Source organism: Mastomys coucha, unplaced genomic scaffold (genome assembly GCF_008632895.1).
Source record: "Mastomys coucha isolate ucsf_1 unplaced genomic scaffold, UCSF_Mcou_1 pScaffold13, whole genome shotgun sequence".
Lineage (NCBI taxonomy): Eukaryota > Metazoa > Chordata > Mammalia > Rodentia > Muridae > Mastomys > Mastomys coucha.
In genome coordinates, this window is record NW_022196895.1 from 50,053,752 (window position 1) to 50,077,286 (window position 23,535).

Sequence of the window (23,535 nt, forward strand, 5' to 3'; positions counted from 1 at the left end):
CCCCCCGTAATCTCCATTTTCTGTCTCTCCTGTGATCCTGCGATGCTTTTTGTGAGCTCTCCCATCTGAGCATCTTTCAGAAGAATTCAAGTGTCACCCCTGCTCTGAACCCGGCATTGCCCTCATCCCCACAGAGACAGCAGTGAACAGACCAAGTGAACCGCTGAAAGTCACTTCCGGAAGGTGCAGGCTACTTTCAATCCAGGAATAAATATGCCATGTCCCTGGGTGATAGACATAAGGGACAATAATAAATCAAGGTAGAGCAGTACTAACAGGGGAGGGCTTGTGTCATATGGTGTGGTCAAAAGAAGGCCCCGATGAGGAAGAGGTGACATTTGAAATTTGATCAGTCTTTAAAGGTTGGAGTCTCAGTATTGCTGAACAGTTTCAGACCCCCACACCACTTTCAATAAATCTGTAGATGAAACAAACACCTGCCAGATGAAAGGAGAGAGAGGGTAACGACAGGAAACATGAGTGATAAATCCTCACCAATCCAGTCGCAGGACTAATTTATGTTCCAAGAGCATGTGGAGAAAAAAAAAAGTTAAAAAGAAAATCCCCACCCAGAGACTCTTTGATGAATCACCAGTAGCTAATTGTCACCGCACATTCCACCGCGCGCGTGTGCGCGCGCGCGGCATATCATTTGAAATCTGGGCGGATTTCAGAAGAGAAATGTTATTGCATTTTAAACAATGCCATCAGCCAATCCCGATCCCACTCACCGCCCTGCACTTTGTTCCAGCTTTCCAGTCAAAAGATGAATTGCCCGATGGTTCTATTGTCAAAATGACAGCGTGAAAAGAGAAGCTTGTGGGTTGTAATAATAATGTGGTACATGTGTAGGTCAGGGAAGCGACAGATTAACATTCCAGAAAGAGATTTCCCCTGGGACACCTCTTGAAAGTATCAAAGGCTAAAGATCAGGACACTGATAATGCGCCCGGCCTTGGTGGTGAAATTGTCGTATGTCTTTAGCTTTGCCGAGGACAGAGCTGTGCTCCTTTCAATTAGCCGATGGAAATCTCTCTCCTGGAGGATGAAGAAGCCAACCGCAGAAATATGCTTCAGTGCAAATGAGTGAAGGGAAATAAGGTTGTGTGGAAAGATGAGAGTTGCTTATTTCAGATTAATGAAATAAAATGGAACACGCTCCCCGGAGAAGCAGACTCAATAATCCCCCACCCCAGAGATTGAAACCGAACATCTCTAGCATGACATTTCTTCATTGAGTTTTAAAACCAAACTGAAGCCTGCAACTGTTCTGAGAGGTGAGCTGGGGATTGTGGGTTGGGAGAGTCGGGCATTTCTCCCTAACTTAAATTGATTTGAGGCAATGGAAGTGGAGGTAGGGGAAACACTCAGGCTCTGTAGGCACAGGCATCCGGTATAAAGTGGATTTTGTAACGCACTGCTATGGAATGGTAAATTCCATGTTCCTATTTTTAGAATGGGAAAGTACACATAGGACTATTTGGGGGGTGGGGGGGGGGGAAGTAAGCATTTATGAAGTGCTTGCCGAGCTTGAAGCAGTCAGGAGATTACCGTTCCGAGCATCGCTTTGCCAGGTACACCTTCGCCCCTTTCTCTGCCTGCCGTGGTGGATGACGATTCTTGGGTGAGCTGGTAGGCAGCAAAAGGAAATGCACACCTTGCCGTTTTGCTTCTCTTAGGAAGACTTGCGGTGGGGGTGGGGTACAAATATAGGGTTAGCGAACTTGTTCTTACAGAGGACCTGAGCTGAGTTCTCAGCGCTCACCTTGGACATCTCGCAACCACCTACGGTCACAGTTCTTTCGGAGGATTCAGTGCCCTCCTCTGGCCTCGGGTGTCATGCCCCACCCCCAAATACCCAAGCAAATAAGGAAATATTTACTGGGAAATTATAGAAAACAAGCAAAATACAAGTGATTTACAAGATGCAAGGGAATCTCACAACCGTCATTTGGGAGGCAGTGATTAAAATATGGTGTGTGAGGCGGGATGTAGTTCAATGTTGGAACACTTGCCTGGTGTGATCAAGCCCCCGGATTCTGTTACGTGGGCAGTGAAGGGGGTGAGCGAGCCAGTGAACCCACTGTGAGGACTTAAAAGTTCCTTTCCATTACTAGCACCCAGGTAACCTTCAGCAAGTTGTTTAGCCTCCCCAGACTTTGTGTTCTTTTCTGTAACATCAATAAACAGTAGCAGCCACCTCTCAGAGTTAATATGAGCAGAGCTGAATTTCATTTTGCTTAAAATAAGGCTTCCTGCTCATGGCATTCCCCAGTCCCTCCAAGTGGCATACATGTAACTCCAAGTACACGAGCACTCTAAGGAAACAATGCTGTCTTCAGATGGATGCTCTTTGTTGTGATTTGCAATATTTCATTGTTACCTCTTATGCTAGCCAGGATTTATGTCAACTTGGTATAGGTGGCAATTGTTTGGGAAGAGGATACCTCGATGGAGAAAAATGTCTCTACCCCCCCACCCCGAGACTGGGTGGTGGGTAAATTTGTGAGTTATTTTCTTGATAATGCTTGACAGGGTGGGCCCATCCCACAGGGGGGCAGTGCCACCCCTGGGTGAGCATTTCTGGATAGTATAAAAAGTTGGGCTGAACAAGCCATCGACAGCACGCCAGCAGTCAGCACTCCTCTTTGGTGTGTTCTTCAGTTCCTGCTTCCAGGTTCCTGCCTTGAGTTCCTTCCAAAACTTCCCTTCATGATGGGCTGTGATTGGGATGTGTAAGCTCAAATAAACCACTTTTTCCTTAATTGTTTTTGGTCGTGGTGTTTTATGGAACCAACAGAAACAATAACTGAAGCACTTCTTCATCATTTGCGTGTGTGTGTGTGTGTGTGTGTGTGTGTTTGTGTGTAGGTCAGAGGACAACCTTAGGTATCATATTCATGTTGTGTTAGCCTTAAATTTTGGGTCAGGCTCTCACTGGCTTGATGCTCACCAAATCAGGTAGCTGGCTGCCAGTATGTACCACCTGTCTGTCTCCACCTGTCTCTACCAGTCTGACTCCACCTGTCTCCACCTGCCTCTACCTGTCTCCACCTGTCTGTCTCCACCTGTCTCCACCTGTCTCCATCTGTCTCCACCTGTCAGGTGCTAGAGTTACAAGTCTACACCATTGTGCCTGGCTTTTTTGCACGATCTCTAACTCAGGAAATCATACTTGTAAGACAATCACAGCCTGAGCTATCGCTCCATCCTTGCCATAAAGTTTTTTTCAGCCTTTTCAGTCCCAGAACAGAATTATCTACCTGCTGGTATGGCAGACACAGTTCCCAGCTCTGCTCCTCACTCTTTCCTTCTTTTCAAAACTGCTATTCCTGAAAAATTAGCCCTGTCAAACTGACAATGTCTTGAGACTATAGAGAAAAGTTCCATGAAGGTATAGCTCAGTGTAGATGTACAGATGTTAAAAAAAAAAAAAAAAAAAAAAAAAAAAAAAAAAAAAAAAAAAAAAAAAAAAAAAAAAAAAAAAAAAAAAAAAAAAAAAAAAAAAACAAAGAAAGAAAGAAAAGAAAACCAACCAACTGACCCCTCTTATTACTTTGATAGTCAATGTTTGGGTTAGTTGTTCAAAGCCACTGCAGCACAAAACCTTGGATAGAGCCCCTAATCTTTTTAAGGTTCCTGGACAATGGTGTCAACTCTTCTCTGCTCTTGACAATTACAGCCGGATAGTCTTTGAATCAATAATAAAATGGCAATGGAAGAGAGTCTGACCCGGACCCTAAGCAGAGGCTGTCGAGGGCTTGCCATGACTACCGGAGGCAGATGCGGGCTGATGGGCACACAGGAAGAGGATTAACAGAGTCAATAGCTGTTTGATGAATTTCTCTGCAAAGAGAAGCCTGAAGGACACTGGCGGAAAGGAACCAGGAACACATAAACGGCTGTGAGAAAGAGCCAAATGCCCTATTGCTGTTTCCTAAGAGACTGAAGCCCTCAGACTGCAGAATGTGCTGCTGCTGCTTTATAAAAGCTCCCGGAAACATACTTTCTTACCAAAATTCAAAGCAGGGCTACAAATCATCTACAGGAGACAAAAGACAATAAGTAGTGTCAACACAGAGGGATATATTTTACTCTACCCTGCCATGAAGAAATATGGTGGGCTGTGACGACTGGAATATAAAGTAACATAAGTTGCCTGTTGTCAACAGAGTTTGAAATTATAAAATGTAAAACCAATATATTTCCTGCGCACTGTGAAACAGCTGGGGTATTTTTATGGCTTCTAGCAGGATGCCATGTCATCTCTCAAAACCCTATAATTCTGTAAGCACGTTAAGTGCAGTCTGTTATTTATTTAGTTTGTTTATTTGGCTTCGAGGATTTCTTTCACAGGCAACACAGAACAGAACCAACTGTATAGGGGCTGATGAACTCTGGACTATGCTCATCTTCCCAAATCCCTGGTATAGAGTGGCATAGATATTACATTCAAGGTGTGAGTATTGTTGAACAGAATGCCATCTTTTTCTGGGGAGGAAGATAAAAAAAAAAAAAGATTCAAATAAAAAAAATATGCTGCAGGAGCCTACAGCCTCTCTAGAATCCAAGTCAAAATTTAGTCTTTTATGAGGTTGACAGCAGTGGAATTCAAACAGGATCTCTTTAAATGACAGATGGCGATAAGGAAGTCAAATGCTTCTTAGATGATGGTTTATGTGCTAGACATTAGAGGTGTTGTAACTACTGACCCATATTAATGCTGCACACCGACAAAAATGAAGGCTGTGGAACTTGGCACCCGATCTCCTACCCTAAGCAATAATTAATTTTATTGTCTTCATTTTGGATGCTTAATTTAAGCCCTGTGTGTGTCAATCAATCAGTACAAAATACTCGATTGCTTTCAATGACTTGGCCATTGTGTTTGTTGGGTTTTTATGTTTTACTCACAGATCACATTTTCAATGATTATTTATGGGCTGAACTCCTGCGATAGAGAATTGGCTGGGAATTTAGTGAGGCTCTGGCAGAGCGAGCAGTGATGGATTCTGAGTGCGTACAAGGCTCCTGCTCAACAGAGGGCTTGGAAGGGCTGGGGCCTATACTAATGGCTCTGCCTGGGGCGGGGAGGAGCCGTGGTACCCAGAGATGGATTCCTGATGAAAGGAAGGAGCAGAGGCCTTTTCTATACCTGGTGGGCTCATAAGGCCAAGAATCCCCCTCACATGGTAGTTTGTCAGCTGTCAGCAGTGCCTGACACAACAAAATCCCAGAGCTCGGCAGCATCCAGCAGAAGTGCCCGGGTGTTTTCAGCTTTAAAAGGAGAGGAGACATCAGATGTTGCTTTTCAAATAAAGACCCAGTTTCATGCTTAACACCACAAAGATGACTTGATTTTCTGTTCTGGGTAGGGTGGGGGTGGGGGTTGCCAAAAAGGAAAAAAATGGGAAGAAGAAGAAGAAATAAAACCTTTGTTCCTTTGAAGTAAGAGCAAGCTATGTGAAATGAATTTTAACCAGGTTCTGCCAATATCTATCAGCACAGAGCATTTCATATTGCAGATAATAAGAGCCTGAGAAAATGACAGGTGAGAGAAAGGGAATTCTGGAGACAAGCTCCAGAGTTTTCAATGTCCAGGTCAGACAAGGCCTGAGAAGGCCTAAGGGATGAAAGTTGTGGAATTTGAAGAGAGGGGGCAGGAGAAGGGAGAGAGAGAGAGAGAGAGAGAGAGAGAGAGAGAGAGAGAGAGAGAGAGAGAGAGAGAGAATTTATTAAACCAGGATTTAAAAGCATTGTTAGGGGGAAAAAATCAAAACCTGTCATTGGGCAGAGTCTTCTCTAAATAAGAAATGAATGGAATCTGCAAGCAGTTATGCACAGCGCTCATTACCTATCATTTGGTCAGCGGGCTTCTGAAGACCTCCTGGGGGTGAGACAAGGTGGTCAGAATTCCTTTTCATGTCGATGAGGAAAGAAACCAAGACTGCAGTAAATAAAAAAGACATGCCTTCCTCCAAAGACAGGATATTAGAAGGTTCGGCGTGGTGGCAGCAGAGGGGACGGGAGAGAGAGCATTTGAGAAAGCAGCAGTCATATAATCATGAGGAAGCTCTGTGGAAGCTTTAGGTGCAGGTATCCTTCTTAAAATACAGTTTCCCCGATTCCTTTATGGCACAAGAGAGTTTTAAAAGACCAATCAGAGAAACTGCCTCTGCTCTGGCCAGTGGGGATGGAGGAATGGAAACCGTAGGTTTGGTGTTTAAAGCTGGCAGCGGTTTCTGGGATGCTGGAAAGAGAAGTGGAAAAGGCAGAAGCAAGTTCAATGAGACGCTCACATAGGAGGAGGACTTTCTCCCAGTAAAGTCTTTGCCTACCATGTTGAGCTGAAATTGACAGTTCATACATACACGGACTACTTCTGTGTTTCTTTTTCTACTCTGTGAACCCCACCCCCACCCCACCCCAGATAGCCGTGCAGAGATAAAACAGACAAATTTAGATAAAGAGGAGAGATGTAAGGGCGGCAGGACTCATTAAAGAGAAAGGTACAAAGGAAATACTAATTCACCTGCCCACGGGATTGCTTGGCTTAGCTTTCCTTCCTTCCCTATAGCAGCAGGCATTTGCACCAGGCTAATCTAAGACCCTTGTAGGCCAGGCACTGTGCAAACAAAATATGTTCCATATTTATCCCAAGGATGAACTCACCAATGGTACATGCCTGACCTGGGGCAGATTTTTAACTAACGCACACAGAGAGCTGACGATTTTAATTGCATTTTCTTGTGTTTACTATCAACCCTGGAATAGAACTGTTGGAGGTTCAGGCCAACGTGGAGGATTCCAGCATCTTAGAAAGCAATTATTGTGCACGGAAAAAAAAAAATCCATTGTGAAACGATACTTTAGTCTCATCCTTGGTATTAGATGACAGTAGTAAAGAAGTTGAATATTTCTGAATTTTGTTCTTTTAGACCAGCGGTTATCAATCTGTGGGCCACGACCCCTTTGGGTAGCAGGCCGGATGTTGCATTACAATTCCTAACAGTAGCAAAATTACTGTTATGAAGTAGCAACAAAATAATTTTATGATTGGGGGTCACCACAGAATAAGGAGCTGTATTCAGAGGTCACATCACTAAGGAGGTTAGGGACCACTGTTTTAGACTCGGAGTCAAGTTGCTGGATTTGATCACTTCCAAGTGGCAGAGGTTTGAATCCCACAATTCTTTGGATGACCTCGTCATTTCCTGTTGTGAGAGGTTGGAGAGTGGAAGAAATTGAGGAGATTGTTTTTTTTTTAATTGTTATTATTAAATATATGGTTGTCTCCTCGGGCTTGGATCCCTGCCCCATGACTGGGTAGGCTGCCATTCTAAGCTAATTCAGGGTGGATCCAGGCAAGGGATCTATGTAATTGAGACTTAGAAAATACTAGCGGTCATTTTCCAGCCCGCTCTGATTTTCATGTGACTGTAGACTCACGGCCCCGCAAGCAATTTCCATGGTTTATATATACAATAACCTTTCTGTAAAGTATCATCCTCACATTCATCCCAGAACCAAAGCCCTCTGATTTGTGTGTTAACATCTGAGTTTAAGTTGAAACCTCATCAAATCCATTCAGGACTCCTAAGCCCTTAGAGACTGTCCCTGCGACCGGGTCGGCAGCAAAAGGCAAAGCCAGAAAGACAGTAACTTGTACAAACTAAACCCTCAGGGATATAGCTCCACCTTAGCAAGGAATCCGTATAAGCTGAGGCTGACTCCTGAATAAGCCAAGAAAATGAAACTCCTCCAAGGAAAGCGATCCTCAGCTGCCTGCTGCAGGTAAATCGGCTGCGCAGGCGCATGCGCTCACGGTCTCCCAGCGATGTCCTTTCCCTCCGAACTACCAGCACCGGAGTCTCTCCCCCTTCAATTCTGCACCAGTGATCAAAGGAAGAGATTAAGGATTTAATGGGAAAAAAAGATAAATAATTACTGCTTTAATCGCTATGCTTATTTGCATGCAGAGACTGGATTTGCTGTACATTTCTGGGGCAGGAAATAGAAACAAAATACCAATTTCTGATCTACAGAAATACAGAATATAAAATAATACTTGATCCTAATTGTATGTTTTCATATGCTAATATATACAGTACTAATTTGAAAAATTAAGCGTAGAAGACAATTTTGAGATCGTTTATTTTAACATCATCCTTCATGGAAGAGAAAACTGTTCTAAAAATAGTCGCCTTCTCTTCAACTCTCTAAAATTTCTCGAGTCTCTCAATGGATCTCAGACCTGTGTGTGTGTGTGTGTGTGTGTGTGTGTGTGTGTGTGTGTGTGTGTGTGTGGTTTTTCAGGAGCGCGTGTATGTGTATGAGCAGATGAAGTTATCACGTCCTGGGACCATTTGTAGATAAAAGGATCCTTAGACTGAATTATTCTGCATATCACCTTCTCTTAAATTTCTGACAGAAGATACCTAGGTTAATAAAAATAAAATTTCTTAAATATATTTGTTAATGTAGTAAGTGTTGTATACTTATTAGTAACATTCCTGGAGCTTACATTTTGTCAGTATTTTATTGTCAACTCCCCCCTCTATCTCTGTCTCTGTCTCTTTCTCCCTCTTTCTCCCCCTCTTTCTCCCCCTCTTTCTCTCTCACCCCAGTCTCTCAGTGATACAAATATAGGTCAGATCAGACCAGATTAAAAGCAGTTCAATGCAGGTTTATTAGGTGGTGTTCCCCGGGTAGGTTCACCTGTCCCAAGGAACTGGGCCACGGAAGCCATAGGTGAGGGCTTTTATAGCTCTTAGATGAGGAGATAGGACATGTCTGCTAAGAGCTAGGATTATGCTCTCATTTGGTCAAGAGCTGAGCCCCAGCTTGTGTGGCTTGCTGGAAATTCGAAGACAAGGAAGGGGTAGTGAAGGGTCAGCCAGGAGTTTTCTAGGTGAGCCAGGTCGAGGAAAGGAGGGCAGATAGGGTTTCCTAGCCACGGCTGGCCAAGCTGGGGTACCAAACAAACATCTTTGGGCTTAAGGACAGCGCTTCCGATCTAGCTACTTCCTGCTGAAGAGAGACTGCAGGTGGGAAGAGTCGGGAGTCCGTGGGCCAACGCTCAGTGCGAGGTATGGGTGCAGAAGCATCTGGCTGTTACCTTGGAAACTTCCCAAATCCATTCCTGGAGAAAGTGGAAGAAGCAAGGGGCAAAGAAAAAAAAAAAAAAGACAGATGAGGGCGAGCCAGGCAAAGAGGAAGGACTACCATCAAGGAAAGGAAGAGACGCCCTGCTTGTGTCTCTTGAGATCATCCTAGTTTTTGAAGTGTTTTAATTCAAATTTTTACCAGGCCGGAATCGTTGATGCACTAACCGCATCCTCTCCTAGGAGTAAGCAAGTGCCTCCTTTACCGGCAGGAGGGAAATCTGCTGCTTGGTGATTTTGTAACACAACCTGGGCCAGTGAGGTGACCTGTCCTTGGAGGGAGTCGAGGGAGTCGGCTGAGTCTCCAACGGCTGCTTGAAGTTTCTTGGACAGAGTTTTTATTTCAGTGACCAAATACCTCAGGGTGCTTGATCCCAGAACTGATGCTAGACTAGATGCTGTGATGGAGATGCCAGCCATGACTAGAAAGAAAACAGCCTGGTCCCCTTGAGGTACAGGGAGGGAGGAGAGCGGCCTGTCTCAGCTGCTATCCTCAGCGTGGTGAGGTGAGCCTGTCCCTATAGGCTAGTTGAGGAACCAAGATTAGTTGAAGGCATAGAGATGGGGTGGGCAGGAGGCATATGACCTGACCCAGAGATTTTTGAACAAAGTCCCATTGCATCAAAAGAAGACACCCCCGCCCCCATCATATTTAGGAAGATGTTGGGGATATTGTGGAGATATTGTAGAGGACAAGGGAGCCTGAGTAGCAGAAAGGAAACAAAGTATTCAGAGGATCTGGTAGGCAGGGACTCCTAGGGTGGGGAGTGACAGGATAGGTTGTGGTACAAACACGGTCCAGGCAAAGGCAAGGCCGCCAAAGGAGGTTGTTCAGAGCAGAGACGAGGAAGCAGTTGCTCTAACTAGGAATTAGGGAAATCCACTAGTCTTAGCACCGTTGCCCCTCCTGAACCAGGCCAAGCTATGAGAAGGGATTTTTTTTTTCCTTCCTGGGGTGGATCCACCTGGGGTTGGATAATCTCCTCCTTCTTTTGATTGCGTCCGTGGGGTTTTGCATTGCATCATAAGCAATGAGGACATACATACAGAAGATCTTGATCCACCCACATGGGTAGATTGTTTGTCAGGTTGAATATATTCTTCCCTTCAACCCTGTAGCCCATTTGGGGTTTCAGGAGTTCCTGATGTTGATATAGTAGGTCAACTGACCATTGGAAGTAAAAAAGGCCCAGCCACAGTGGATATTGTTTGGATCCAAAAAAGGCTTTGTGTTGGACACACTCCTCCCATGGGCAGCCCCCGTTTTCTTTCATCTTTAGAGTCCTGCAGTCTTGTACTATTTGGTCAAAGAGGAAGCAAAGGGTCGGTCACCAAGCTCTCATATGGAGTAGTACTATTTGGTTTTGTAATCCCCAAGCCTGAGAGACGTGAAAGAGGTCAGGGACAGGGATGGAAATTATTGTTTGGCATTTTTGAGGGCTGCGGTTGGCCTGACCCAAGAGGGCCGTTCTTGCCACTCTCCTTAATAGTGTCTTACCAGCAAACATAAAACTGCCATCAGAGAGTAGATGTTGAGATCACATTATCCCTACCCAGGGACCCTAAGATTACTATAACTAGTATGAATTTCACGAAATTCAGAGGCAGTGGGCCCTGCCTCCAGCAGCACAAGCATTTGAGGTGAAATATAGTCCAGAAAACAAAAAAGATAAAGGCTTATAGTAAGGGCAGATAGATTTGACCACCCCGGCCCTTCATGGGGGCTTTCTGGAGAAGCAGAAGGTGGAGAGACCCAGTTGTTAGACAGCCCACTGATTCTAGGTAGGTGCCCTCTTGAGCCTAGAGAGGTGGTACCAGCACTGATGTCCTACAAGATTGGAAGCTGATGGCATGGTGAGGATCATAGTGTAGGGGTCCTTTCCACCAGGGCTCTAGAGAGTTTGGAGATAACTGTTTAAGGAGTATTCTGTCCCTGGGGAGAGAGAGATGGGCTAGAAGCCGTTGGGTCCAGAGTGGGCGTAGGTAGGTACTGACAACATATGAACATAGGACGTGTCTTACAAGGTGAGTCTATAGGGATTAGGAATCCCCGAGATAGGAGGCTGGTAATGACGGGCTTGAGACCACAGTGATGTATTTCAAAAATGGGAAACAGGGTTCTAGAAGAGAGGGAATAGGGATCCCTAAGGTGAGCTAGGACTGGCTGGTGATGGGTGGCAATCATTGGGTTGGAGAAATCCCATACTTGGGGATCAACTGGATGTGGTAGGGTAGGGACAGGACCATCTGGTATAGGGATCTGCGAGGCAATCGGGGAAGAAGAGTATGGAAGTCAAGAGAGATTGTAAGGGACAGGGAAAGGGTAGCCCCAAAACATCTGAGGAATTCGTGGCCAAGTAAAGGTACCAAGCATCAGGGCACGACCAGAAAAGAGTATGAGAAGAATTGTACTACAAGCATGAAGGAAAGTGGCAGGGAGTGGAAAAGAGGGCTTCTGTCCCACCCCCCCCCCCAAGACAGAAATCAGCGATGGGACCATGGGCCCTGAGTGAGAGATCAAAACCAGGAATGTGATGGACTTACCAGCTACCTGGAGCATTACCCTGGGCTCCGTGAGAGTGATAGGAGTCCCCAAGTAGGGACTCTGCTGGGCAAGGAAGCTTGAAGGCTGGAAGGCTCTGTGGTGTCTGCATTGGTCGGGTAGACCTCCGTGGTGTGGCACAGAGAATGGGCCCACACTGGGGCACTCCAGCATCCAGTGGTTGGGCTGCCAGCAGATAGGGCAGGGCCTGGTGGGTTGTCAAGGTTTGGGGCAGCTGTGGGACCTTTCTGACCACATTTGAAACGGGCCCCTGGTAGAGTTGATGTTGGCCGGACTCCAGCTGGATGGGGTCTGTTGGACTCCCCTTGTGCTCTCTATGGCGTTGCCATTGGCCTCTGGGAGGCTGGCAAGACCTGAGTCTGGAGCACAGCTGTCTGCCCTGGTTGACCCAGTTAGGAAGATTTAGTCACCTCATCTTGGGCATTAAAGACCTCAAAAGCCATTTTTGGTAACTCTTATGCAAGGATTTGGAGACCATCCTCAGACTCCGCCCCCACCCCGCCCCCGGAATATATGGCAATGGTTGAGAAATAAAATGGATAGCCAGGACCGTGGCTCCCGCTAGGGAGGCTGGGTCAAGGCAGGGAAAATTGAATCATGGTCTCTTGTAATCGAGTTTAAAAAAAAAATGGCTAGATTTTTTTTTTTTTTGTAAGCTCACTGGGTAATTTCGGAGTTAACAATTAACAATCTTGTTTGAGTCCAATTTCATATCCTAGAGAAGGCAGCGGACCATGAGGTGGTGGCCATTTTGACCCAGTTGATAATCCCAATTAGGTTCTGTGGTCAGCACTACCACCACGTTGACATCCATAGGGACCATACTGTCCACTAGGCGGGTCTGTCTGGTCTTTGTACTGCCTGGCTGCTGCCTGAACCCTTCCACGATCCTCAGGAGTGAGAATGGAAGCCTGGATGATGTAAAAGGCCTTGCCTTTATATCAGGTCATAGCCTGGGAAAGCCAGAAGAACTCTTTGGTACAGGCAGATAGATTAGCAGAAAAGGAGCCCACGCACTTTTCAATTTGGGAGAGATCCTAGAGGGAGAAAGAAAGGTATATGGACTCAGACAGCCCCCTCAGCGCCCGCCACCTTCTGGAGAGGGCAGAAGAGAGCAGGAGTTTGTAGTTTGTAGGGAGGAGTAGGCCAGTATGTGGACAGGGGGTAGAGAAGGCGAGGGGGGAGGAGGAGAAGAGAGGAAGGAGATAGATAAAGGGGGAAGGGCTGACCATTAGGTGGAGTCTGTGGTAGTGAAGGAGGGGAGGCAGAAGAGGATGTGGGAGGTGGGGAAGGGGGAGGTGGTTGACTGCCCGCGGTCATAGTCATACTCTCAGAAGGAGGGGAAGGGGTCCTTACTGGGCTGGATAAAGGGAAGAAGGCAGGTCAGTAGTCAGAGCATGTAGCAGGGTAGGACGAGGAGGGGTAGATGGGGGTTGGGGGAGGGTTGAGGGTGCCAGTGATTTAGGTGGTTCAGACAGGGCGAAGGACTCGATGGGCCCCAGATGAAAGGGTGTCTGAAGATGCCGCAGCCCTGGCCAACAAGGCCTGGGCCATCGAGGACTGGCTACAGAGGGAGTGGCAGGATCCCCCAAATCCTGGACGTGAGGGAGGATCCCCCAAATCCTGGACGTGAGGGAGTTCAGAACACCTGTTTATAGGCTGGCAGAAAAATGTCAGGATCATGAAAGCTGTTATAGTCAAGAGTGCCCTCTGGTGGCCATGTAGACTGGTTCTCCAGAGTGTACTGAGGTCAGGCCACTGAGCAAAATCAGAAAATCAGGATTTTAGGGCATGAGGTCTGAGACAACCTTCTCAGTTTGGATAGATTTCACGGAAAGTACCCCAAGGGCAACTGAGGATCGGATTTAGATCTAGCGTTGCCCATTTCCGAACCTGTTCCCGAAACCGAAGACTTGGGCACAGTGTTTCATGAGATAGCCTGGGGTCAAACAGTGGGGGTGGGAGTCGGGGTGGGGGAGTGGGAGTGGGAGTGGGAGTGGGACAGCCTTGGGAAGGATATCTCCAAATCCAAAAGCTCCCTGCGACAAAGATGACCTTGTTCCAGAATGGGCTTGCCGCGCGCGTGCGTGCGTGCGTGCGTGCGTGCGTGCGTGCGTGTAGGGTAATTTTTGGCAGGGGGTCCAGGGGTCCTCGACCTGGAAGAGGTACCCCGGCAACTTTTAGGTGGCGTCTGGGAAAAAGCAATTTACCTAGAATCAAAAATCTATCTTGTCAGGCTTTTGTGGGGGCAGGGGGTGGGTGGAAGAGGGAGAGGGGAGCCGTTCCCATTTTGGCACCAAGATATTAGGCTTTTTTTTTCTATCTTGGTGATACAAATATAGGCTAGATTAGACCAGATTAAAAGTAGATAAAAATTCAGGTTTATTGCGGGCCAGGAGTGGCGCACGCCTTTAATCCCAGCACTTGGGAGGCAGAGGCAGGCGGATTTCTGAGTTCGAGGCCAGCCTGGTCTACAGAGTGAGTTCCAGGACAGCCAGGGCTACACAGAGAAACCCTGTCTCAAAGTCCCCCCAACCCCCCAAAATGCAGGTTTATTAGGTGCTGCTCCTGGGCAGGTTTGCCTGTCTTTTTTTTTTTTTTTTTTTTTTTTTTTTTTTTTTTTTTTTTTTTGGTGCTTTTGAGACAAGGTTTCTCTGTGTAGTCCTGGGTGTCCTGGAACTCACTCTGTAGACCAGGCTGGCCTTGAACTCAGAAATCCGCCTGCCTCTGCCTCCCAAGTGCTGGAATTAAAGGCGTGTGCCACAAGAGAGGAGTGATGGCATGTCAGCTAGGAGCTCGGATTTTGACCATATATGGCCAAAAGCTGAACCCTGGGCAGGCTCTCTTGAGTGGGATGCAAAAACAGGAAAGGAACGGCTGATGACAGCCAAAAGTTTTCTCCCTGCTGGTGGGGTTGAGGAAGGAGGGCAGACGGCTTGCCCAGCTAGTGCAGGGGCAAGCGCAGGTTCCAAACAATTTTTTTTTTTTTTAATCATTAAAAGTGTAAGGAGGAGAACATCTTGACGTGTTTGAGAGCAGTGAAAAACCCGTGGACACTTGTTGAGGCTGAAGATGGTACAATAGGTTCTTTAAATGCACAGGAACTCTTAGCCAGATCTGAAATAATACTTAGTATACTGCAATTGAAATAATTTTCAAAATTAACTGTCTTGAGATACGAATACTTTTATTTAAACAGCAAACTTTATCAGTGTTCCTCACTCCCAAAACTTGGGAATTTGACTGTTCAACTGTCATTCGAAAATAATTGTTAATATCATCCACTTAACACTTTCAGAAATGCTCTGCCCTTTGGAGTAAGAAAGCCGGCTTACCAAAAATATGAGATTCATTCAAAGGTTAAGTGTGTGTGTGTGTGTGTGTGTGGTGGGGACAACAGCAGCAGCAACAAAAATCATCATCATCATCATCATCATCATCATCATCATCATCATCATAGCAAGCAAACAAATAAAACAGGCAACCTTCTCAAGTACCCAATGGCTGGCATGAGAAAAAAGTTGAGGCTTAGCGGGGCAGTGGTAACACACACCTTTAATCCCAGCACTTGGGAGGCAGAGGCAGGCAGATTTCTGAGTTCGAGTCCAGCCTGGTCTACAGAGTGAGTTCCAGGACAGCCAGGGCTATACAGAGAAACCCTGTCTCGAAAAACCAAAAAAAAAAAAAAAAAGGTTGAGGCTTTAATCCGAGCACTGTAACACTGTTGCAAATAGATAGGTACCTTCCTAGAGCCAGAGAACAAATAGACACAGAACGGTGGAGAAAATATTAGGACATAAACACGGCAAGAAAGGAACCAACAAACCTGCAAAAACTGTTAAACAGAAAAGTATTGAAGATTGGAAAAATGTAGATGCCTTTTGTCTAACAGAGAAATAATAGGGATTTAAAAGCATGGAGTCGCACACACCCCTCACACTGCTGTGCTTTGGTTAGACGATCTCCCAGAAGAGTCTTCAATTATAGTTGGCTATTTTGTTGTTGCCTTTTAATCATGTGTGTGTGTGTGTGTGTGTGTGTGTGTGCGTCTGTGTGACTGTCTGTCTGTCTGTCTATCTGTGTGCATGTGTGTCTGTGTGCATGTGTGCAAGCACATGCCTGGTACACATGTGTTCAGAGGCAGCCTTGGGTCCTCACCCACTTTTTCTGATGTACGATCTCTTATTTACTGCTACGTGTTTCCGGGTAGTTGGCCTGTGAACTTTTGGGGATTCTCTTGCTCCCAAGTCCCTTTCAATGTGGGAACACTGGGGTCTCAGTCCTGTCCTACTGGGTCTGGCTTTATGTACATTATGAGGATTTAGACTCAGGTCTTCTTGCTAGAACAGTAAGCACTTTACCCACTGCCATCCCCCAAGCCCTTATCTTGAAAATTCCTTCTAGCTGCAGCTGAAACCCTGGTAGGTTCTGCCAGTATTCCTCTGTCCAGTGCTGCCTACTGTCTGGGGTCTAGAAGCTATTCTTCTGTACGTTATCTTCTCTTTTTTGTTTTTGTTTTTTGTTTTGTTTTTATTGTGTGAAATGATAGGATAAATTGTCTTTTCTCCTAGTAAAAGCTGGAAGCAGTGCCCTTATTTTCTCATGAGTTGTATAGTTTCAGAGAAGAGATCGGCTGCCGTTCTTGCTCTGATTCTTGACAGCGTTTTTTGTCTCTGGCTACTCAGAAGGTTTCCAGACTGATTTTAAGCAATTAGATGTTCAAGTGTCTTGGCAGGGTTTTCTTTAGACTTCGTTTTCTCAGTGCTAATTGATCTTTCAGATCTGTGAGTTTATAGTTTACAACAGATCTGGATAATTACACATTTAAATATTTTCATATCGCCCCTTCCCAAGGCTGTATTTACACACCCCTTCCCAAGGCTGTATTTACACACCCTTCAGCATATTGCTATTGTGCGATGTATCCTGAGGCTGTGTTTATTTTTCCTTAGTCTTTTTGCTTTTTCACCTCTGTTTATTTTGAGTAGCTACTATTTGATCTCAAATTCACTATGCTTGCCTGCTATGGTCTCTAAGTAGCTGTGTACCCTCGCCTGTACATCTATTTTATTCCCTGAATTTTAAAATCTCTATTTGGGGTCCTTTATAAAACATGAATTTCTGTGGGATTGAATACAGTTGTGAGTGTTTCTCAACTAATTTGGCCATAGCATCCATTTATACGGTTTTTATTTTTAATCACCATACAAAGTTTTTCTATGGCATTTTTATACATACTTAACTTCATTCTTTCCCAGCTCCTTGCTCCTCTTCTCTACCTCTCTGCCTTCCTTAACCACTTGTACTGATCTGTCTCCTTTCTATTTTCAAGTAACATGTATTCCATAAAGCCCTCCCAAACCCTTGCCATTTCCCCTCCTCATAGGCTCCTTCTCAGTCCTGACCTTTATCCATACTTACTCCCACGTGAGTATACATACGTCCAAATTAGAAAGCAGAATGTGTATGTGAAAGACAACCTCTTATTATTTTATCTCAAAATATAACATTTTCCCCCAAATTTCTTTTTTCTACAGTTTTCTTAATTTAATTTTTCTTTATGACAATAAAATTTCATTATGTAACATAGTTTTATCATACATTAATCTGTCCATAGACATTTAGACTGATTCTATCTCCTTGCTGAAGCGAATAGAGAAGAAACGAACTTAAATTGTGGTAGAATATAAACTCCTTTGGCTACATGCCCAGAAGTAGTATTGTACTATCTATCTATCTATCTATCTATCATCTATCTGTCTATTATCTGTCTATCTATCTATCATCTGTCTATCTATCTATCATCTATTTATCTATAGGTTTTTTTAAATCATCTTTCACACTGATGTCCATAGTGGCTTTAGCAGTTTATAGTTTATACTCTCACCAGCAATGTTAAAGATTCCCATTTCTCCACATTCTTGCCAGTGATTTGCTATCACTCCTTTCTGGATGGTAGCCTTTCTGTCCGGATTGATCTGGAATTTTAACGTAGTTTTATTGCATTTTTCTAATGATTAAGGAGGTTAAACACTTTTCTAAACAGTCACTGGCCATTTGTATGTCTTCCCTGGAGAGTTCTCTGTTGATCTCATTGGACCATTCACTGATGCTGGTGTGGGGTTTTTGTTGTTTAATCCCTGCAGTGACTTGTGTATTGTAGATAGCATCTCTTTGTCTGAAGTATATATAGCTGATGAAGATCTTCTATTCTGTAGGCTGTCTTTTCACTCAGCTGGGTTTTTCTTCCCTTTGGAGTTTTTGATTTTCTGAAATCCCGTTTTTTTTCAATTACCGGGGCTGTTTCTTGTGCTAATAGGATACTATTCTGAAAATTCTTCCTTGGATCTGTGTCTTGAAGTGTTTTCCATAGGTTTTCTTCTAGAAGTTTCAATATTTAGGCGTTAAATTCTGATCTTTGATCTCCTTTTAAATGCCTGCTATGAGTGGTAAGAGCTATAAATCTATTTCAACTATTCTGAAGGTGAAATTTCAATTTTCTGGCACCATTCAATGAAGAGGCTGCTCCTTTTCCAGTGTATTTTTGCCATCTTTGTGATAATTAGACATCCACAAATGTGTAGGCTTATTTCAGGGTGATTCTATGGTGTCTCCCTGGTTTGTATTTCTGTTTTTGTGCTAGTTTTATACTTTCTTTGTCATTATGTCTCTGAAATATACTTTAAGGTCAGATATAACACAACACTATTTTGTACATAAACCACCTTACTACCTTCAAAATTCAAGTTTTGGGCAACATGGTTTGGAAAATGGTACTCTACGTAGAAAAAAGAAACACCTCTTTAATCTTTCCTCTTCTAGAGAAGCTGTTCATTGGGCGTTTGTTATATTGCCTGAGTTTAGTTTGATATCCGATGTGAATTAATACAAAGTGTCCTTTTGATGACTCATAGGACACACAACCAAATATGTGGTGTAAGAATAAACATAGATACTTTCTACAGTTTAAGACCAGAGAAAAGATAGGTCTAGTTATTTTTCACGATGTTTTGGCATTATCTCTTTCTTTCTTCTTTGAACAGATAGTTCCCTGATTTCTCTGTAATGACCACGTACACATTTTATGTTCAGATTCTGGTATTAGGAATGCCAGTTTGCCTGCATCTCTTATAACTCATTTACTAGGTAAGGATGTCATTTGTGATGGACTAAAATTATGATTACAATTAAGATGGCTGACATATATAACCATTTCAGGTTCGTGATTTTAAAATATCATACACTGCATGCCTCTTATTTCTTGTATTACAATGGAAATAAGAAAATATACACTTCTGACAGATGATTATATTGACTAGACCTCATGGTTTCTATATTTTAATTATTACAAAGGAACACTTAAGAGTTATGCTACTTTTTTTTCTTTTTTTTTCTTTTTTTTGTCCTTCATAGGGCTATTCCTTTTCATGTAAAACTGTATACTTTAACTAAATGGGACAAAGGTAATTCATTTTCGAAACTACTTGAAATTTATTGTCAGTGGAGTGCTAATCCTAAATAGATGCCCTGCTGTGTTTGTTGATCTCATGTCCTTTATTTTTCTAACTTATGGAAGATTAAGAATAGAATAATGTCTAATAGTTAATTTAAATATGTGAACAACAGCTCTTCAGGAATATATTTTTTCTTAGATATTTAATATGCCAAGTATATGCACTACACTGGCCTATGCATAAAGGAAAATCGTGATCTTAAAGATAGTTTACAATGGTTTAAATGACAGATGTGACATGATTTCTGATAAAACAAGCACGCCAACAGGCAGTCTAGTTGATCGGTTTTGTTGTTGTTGTGGTTGTTGTTGTTGTGGTTGTTGTTGTTGTTGCTTTAGACTGTGCTATCATTACTTTGGGAACAAATGGTTAATCTTCATTTACCAAAGTTGGATTGGACTTTCTCAACCAGATGTTTTAATTTTCACATTGACAGCCAATCAAAAAGAATCTATTCCAAATGATCAAAGCACATACTTCATAGGCCAGTTTCCCGAAATGACAAGTAGGACAGCTTTGCGTGAGAGAAAAGCTGACATGTGCTTTAATCTCCGGATCTTGGTGCTCAGCACACCATGTTACCTTAGCTGAAAAGCATTTTGTTCTTAAGGTTTTCACTAAGTGTTTTCTCCTTAGACACTTTTTTTTTAAAACCAGGGAATGAGATCTGTGAATGGGAGAGATTACTGATGGTATAACAAATGCTTTACTATCTAATCTAACACACTTACAATTGACTGCCTTTTTAATGTCTGACCCAATATTCTAGTTCATGAATTGAAAAGCAGATGAAAAGAAGAAGAATAAAGAAAAAAAATCATGATTTACCTATTGATAATTTTGGTATACAAGGTTAGCCACTATAAGAAAAATTACACAGTAGGAGGGAAACCAATGCATCAGGATGCATATTCAGAGTTGCCTAAGTATACATGTGCTGAGCTTGGAGACACCATAGCACAAACCAGAAGATGGTTTTTAGATGCTTAAACCAGGAATCTCCTGTAGGGACAGTTCTGATGCTGCTGTCCTTTTCCCCAATTGGTTCTTGATCTGTCAGTAAAGAAACTATGGACCAATTGCTGGATGGAAGGAATAGTCAGGACTTTCGGGTCCCTAGTAGTAAGCAGATAGATGGGAGGGAGGAGAGGAGAGTTTGCCAGGCTTCTGATGGAGAAAAGTTGACTAGCCATGTGAGATCTCAAAACAGAGTGGCCACACAGGTCGCTCTGCTTTTACAGGTAGGTGGTTAGGGGTATTTAGCAGGAACTATATGTAACTGAGCAACTAAAGTTTAGGGCAGGTGGGAGATGCAGAGATAAGAATATTGAATAAGGGCATGCTTTCTAGTCGGGAGATGGTAGCACCCAGCAATTGTGCTAAGAAGGCAAGTAGAAAATAAGAAAGCTGTGTGTGCCTTTTATCCATCGATTCAAGAGAAGCTGGGTGGGGGCTGGTAGTAAGGCCTCATTCCTAGAGCTTAGGTGGGGTAGCAAAAGCTACTTGCAACAATCTCTTGACAATGTTTGAAGTAGTGGGAAATTTTCTTGGCCATTAAAACTACATGGAAGATAAGATGTTTCCATATTTGTAACATAACAAGCTGGAAGGTAAAAATGTTTCCATATCTGCAACATAGCAAGCTGAGTCTTCTATGGTTAAATAACATGTAAGCTTTTATGGTTTCTTTGGACTGGGACTTCAGGACTCACATAACTTAGACTGGTAGAGAAATCCATGATGGTGACTCTTATTGACTACTGCTGAGTTGGTCATTGTCTAATCTGAGGTGATTTTCATAAAGGCCATGAAGGGAAACCACTGCTGAGATGGCCAGCTCATTCACAGGACCCCGCCCCACCTTTTTGCAAAATTTGTAGGCCAGAAAGATTCCTGAATGTGGTTGTGGCTTCTCTATCAGTCACAACATAACCAATCCATGCAACTCCTGGGTTTGGGCATTTGTTCCTGACATTCAACCACAGGAGTGGCATCTCACTCTTCCACTGTAGCCAGAGATCGCCTTCTTCTGACAGCCAGTGTTGGTTTTCTCAATTGGCACAAGCACCTTGGAAACAAAGCCTTACAGCAATTAGCCTGCAAGTACCCATTGAACCTCCTAGACAAGGCTGACGTTCCTTCTGGGTACAGGGAGCCAAGAATGTCCATGTCTTTGGTTTTTGTCTTAGAAAATAACCTTGTAATTGTTGGAAAACAAAAAGGTCATGCACATAGACATAAATAGGTGCACAGATACACATATAAAAGCATAGGTTTATTTTTAATCATTCCCTCACTAACCAGAAGAATCAAAATTGTGCTAGAGTAAAATATACTAGGAATCAAGAGATTTCTGAGCAGGTGAAAGAGGTTTAAAGTTAAATGGAAGCTAAGGTGTGCATCAGAGTTCTACTATAGGTAGGAAGAGAGCTACTGAGACCAGATTTGACTCAATCGGTTCTCTTCTTAGGTCTTCTTACCAAAGCAAAGTGGTATTGGAATTTTCTCAGGTTCTTTGTTAAGGATAACGGCAATAACAAAGATAGCTATGTTTACTTGAGAAATAAGTCTAGGTACCTTATAAGAATAAGAAAGTATTTGTATGTGTTACTTCCTCTATTCACTAAAAATCAAACATGTGCCTATACTTGATACCTTCCTATTGCTGCAATAAAATGCCATGGTCAAAGCAACTTACAAAGGAAGAGTTTATTTGGCTTACAGTTCCAGGCAGGAACAGAAAACTGAGAGCTAACATTGTGGACTACAAAACACATAGCAGACAGAGCAAATGCAAAATGTTAAGAGAATTTTTTTTTACTCTTAAAACCTGTGTCTAGTGACATATTCTATCCAACAAGGCCACATTTCCTATCCTCTCATCAATTGGAGACCAAGTTCCCAAATGACAAAAACTTTAGGGGACCTGTCATTTAAGGTCTCTCTCTCTATTTTTTTTCTTCACTGTGGAGCTTGTGAATGCTGTGAAACTCAAACATAATAACTAGAAGTTATTATGGAAGCAGAACATCTTCAAGTTCATCAATTCCCCTGCATTCTAAAGGATCCTAATTTAAGACATTCCATTCTCTTTAATAGCGTTGGCTTCATACCAAGACTCAATACTCTCAGTGGGCAAGATGTATCTGTTAGGAACCCTAGGGCTTTATAATTCCTTGCCTACTTTCTGACTGATGTATCCTTTCTTTTGCATCTTGTGGATCTCATGTAACAGTCAGCAGCATAGCCAAATATCTTAGAGGAAATAGTAAATACATATTAGTGCTAGAGAACCCGTGGGAGTGTCCATTTTAGCAATTGAATTTAAATGCTCCAAAGTTGTAATTTACCCAAGAACCTACGGTTACAAGGGACAGTAGAGATGCCCCATCTGTTGACTACAGACAATTAGCTCTTGTAAAATAGCACTTAAGCACATTCTAGAAGTAAGAGATGGTTCTCAGATTCGTTCTTCTAGAGCAAGGTAGACAGGTTGCCTTTGAAAATTCACAACTGCCTTTGAAACGATGCTAACTCTAAATTCTTGGTGAATAAGGTGACTCAGTGGGGGTATAAAGAAGGCTGTCACAGACTGAATATTTCAGAGAAGGGTGGAGGGGGATATTGAAGGGGAAGATTGAACACAGAAACCAAAAAGGAACCGATGGGTTTGTTACTTCAGAGCCTTTCAAATAATAGTCTTCCAGATTCCTTATGTGATCTTTCATGACTATCAAGAGAAAAGCAGACAACATTTCTATAAAGACACCTTTTTCAGGTACCTAGGCTATCTGTGACTCAAGTACCAATCATCTCTTAGAGAATGTGTTAGAGGCTCCTACAGGGACAACCATTTTCTTCAACTATATTCAGTAAATTTAAGAGGTATAGAAGGTCGCATCAGATGGAGCATCAATGGCAAGCAAAAGGAAAGTTTAGTCATGTGTGAAACACAGAAATTTGTGGTAGAAAAGCCCTACTACAGAATGATGGCTTAGTTTTAATATCCGAAGAAATTTGAATACATCATCTCTTTAAGCACTTGCTTGACGTTCTTCTTGATAATTAATGGGTTGACAAAATTTTAGGGTCTAAAAAAAATTCATCAAAAGTAGACAATTAGCCTATACAAGCAGAAAATGTGTCCATTTGTCAAGATGTTTCCTTCTGAAGAATGGACTATCCACCCATGTTAGCAAGCTAATCAGAAGTGAAGTTGTGAGTGAGTAGGCTGCAGAGCTAGTCAAAGAAGCAAAGGAAAAATGTACTTTAAATACACACACACACACACACA